Below are 3101 nucleotides of genomic sequence, written 5' to 3' on the forward strand. Positions count from 1 at the left end.
GACAATTAATAGTGTTTCCTTCATGGAATCAACAATTTTTTAGTGTCATAAGAGTAGATGTAATGTGATATTTGTTTTTTTAAGGGAGAATTTCATTTCAGAGTAACTGAAAAAAATTATTTACTTATTAATTGTGAGAACCCGAATATAAAAATTAAGTAAATAATTAAATAATAATATTACAATATCAAATATTTTGGTGGTGAATTCTAAGGTGCAAATTAAATATTATTGGAGGATCTTTTAATTAATTTTAAACCTAAAATAAATTTATGGTGAAAGTCTTTAATTTAGAGACAAGGTTTATTATAAAAATAAAAATAAAAAGAGAGAGAGAGGAGGGTGTGACTTGAACTCTAGACCACAAGGTTAACATATAAGACTCCTACCATTTGAGTTGCATGTAACTTATACATATGTTTTGTATATTTATCTATTTATTTGACCTATGTGTGCCCACCACTAGTGTAAAATAAAATAAACACAAACCCTACTCTATTATTTGTTCACCACATAGGGCAACAACAGCAGCCACGGGAGAGGGTTAGAGAGAAGGAAAAAAAGAAGAAGATGTTGCAATCAAAGAACTTTTGGGTGTGTTGTGTTGTGTGTGATCATCAAAGGTTAGCCCTCCTTGGTTTTCTTCTCTTCTTTTTGTTCTTCATCCTTGTTCTATAATTATTTTGTTCATTGATGGAGAGGTTGTAGGTTTATGTATTGTGTATATAGATATCCTATTAAGAAACTTGAGGAGCTAAATTTATGTGTAAAGATTGGGTGTAATTTTCAGTCCAAAAATTCTGTACAAAGTCACAAATTTTAAAAATCAAGAAACCATATCAAATGGATGAATTTTAATCTGAAATTTTTACAGTAGATCAATTACATATTGAATTGCATATCTGAATTTTTTCATTTTTTTTGGGAGTCAAAATCCATATAAATTGAGGTATTCAAATCTGTCCAGGAAACCAGTCCGAAACAGTAAATTCGGGAGTGTTGTTCTCTTTGGGTATAAATCCAAAAATTATCAAATTAGTGTCATTAGAACCGGTTACAAGTCTAGTTTCGTACGTTTTTGGCCTTGCATTGATTGCTCGTGTATATTAAGAGAACCGTCAATTTCTTTAAAGTGCTGCAGAAAACAACCTGTTTGGATATAATAAATTGTAGGTAATTATTTTGATAAGAAAATCAAGTGAAACCAATTGGGTTTGAAACTTAGGATATATTAGATCATATCTGGAGGTTATTGGAATTTTTTGAATAGCGTGGAGTGGGTTTTGTAATTTTCAAAGTTAGTGAATAGGTTGGGAAGGCTTGTTTGAAATTCTATTTTATCTTAAAGTCACAATTAATTAAGTTTTGACCGGAACCCATGTCTTGGGTGATTTTAAACCTTGAAGAACATGAACTTAGGTAATATTTAAGAGTAACGGTGAGTTGGGTTGAGCCGTTTTAGTGCGCTTTAGTTTGGGGTTACTTTGTTCGTATTCTTTAGTATTTTTAAATTAGTAGTGACGTGTAGTTTTCATATTGGTTCAGGGCACTAGTTGGACTTTCATACTCTATTCGAGGATTATATTATTTCATTTCCAAGTGAGTAGTTTCATGCTACATATTTTTATAAATGTTCCCCTACCCTGAACTGTTGGAAAAATTAAATTGTTGTTTCGTGATTAAACTGTTTTCATAAATTATTATATTATCAATTGAATCAAATTATTTCTGAAACATGTGTGAACTTGGCATACTGTAAACTATTTGTTTTGGTCTCATGTTTATAATGATGAACTACCATGTTTTGCGAAACTGATGTGTATTGATTATTGGGACCATGTGTGTATTTAGTCCAGGGAAATTATTCCACTGTGTGTGGTGACTCTGGCCACTAGGGAACAGATCCGGGTTAGGCCGTGATGACTCTAGTGCTCAACGATTGTAAGGAACAGACCTTTAAAAACAACTAGGTGACCTTCAATCGGATCGTCTTTGAGAAAAGGCCCAGGTGCCACCCTGAGGATGACTCTTAGTTCGGTATTGGATCCAACGGGGCTTATAGCCTGAGAAATGTGTGGCAGATTATTTGTTTTTATTGGTACCCAGAAAATTATTGGTGTTCATGTTATAATTTGTTTTAAGTGGAAAATGTCGTTTATCATGTTCTTGCGAGACATGAGTATTTTAAGTTTTGATTTGTGGAACCTTCTTTTTGAAACAGATTGTATTTACCAAACCGTATGCCAATCTAGTTTCTGTGATATATAACTTATTTTGGAATTGAACCCTGTTTTCAAAACTGTATTTACTATCCATGTTGCTACTCACTAAGCTATCAGCTGACTTAGTTTTTATCACTTCCAGGTGTTAGAAGGACTTAGAGTGGACTCATGGCGTAGCGGGGACTCAATTGCATGGACCTCTAGGGCATTCCTTTAGTTTAGAGTGTTATGTCAAGTTTGTGCATATTTATATTTATTCTTATCGAAGTTCATTTAGGATTATTTTTGATATGTGGGTTGTTTATATCCCATAAGTTTGGATGGTTTTTGATTACGGTTGATTTTGCCGTTTATAATTGTGACATGTCTGGATTGAGTTTTGGTTATTTATTATTGGACTATTGTTCAGTTGTTCAATGTGATTGGATTTGTGTTTAGGCTTACGTGTGCCTTGGGCTAAGTCCCTGTGGGCCACGGCCGGTCATGCCCGGATTTGGGGTGTGACATTAATGATAAATCCTACAACATTAAAAATTACTTTTATAAAAATTTTCATTTATTTAAAATTATTTTTAAAAAATTTCACTGATATGTTATTTTTTATTTTCAATTGGTTTAGACTTTGAAATTCAGACAATCTGAGAGACTAACCATTTAGGTGTTTAGGTTTTGTGTTGTTTTATTTTAGTTTTAGTTTTATTTTATTACTTTTTGTTATTTTCCTTTCTTTTTTTTTTTAGTAAAAAAAATTAAAAACTTAATTCTTTCATGTTTTATTTGATTAGACCAATTGGAAAGATTAAAAAAAAGTTCAGAAAAGATGAAAAAGAATTAGTTTTTTTTTTTTGCTTATTTATTTATTTATTGACTTTGTAGATT

The 3101-nt window shown here is 31.5% G+C and overlaps 1 long non-coding RNA gene across 1 annotated transcript; it reads left to right on the forward strand.

The window, feature by feature from the left end:
- Positions 1-206: 206 nt before the first annotated feature.
- On the forward strand, positions 207-2639 carry LOC145803119 (uncharacterized). Its single transcript, XR_014345229.1, has 3 exons — positions 207-623; positions 1546-1599; positions 2365-2639. It is a non-coding gene; the product is annotated as an uncharacterized LOC145803119 (long non-coding RNA).
- Positions 2640-3101: the final 462 nt, after the last annotated feature.

This window comes from Camellia sinensis, chromosome 11, assembly GCF_055761805.1.
Source record: "Camellia sinensis isolate YWXY chromosome 11, ASM5576180v1, whole genome shotgun sequence".
Lineage (NCBI taxonomy): Eukaryota > Viridiplantae > Streptophyta > Magnoliopsida > Ericales > Theaceae > Camellia > Camellia sinensis.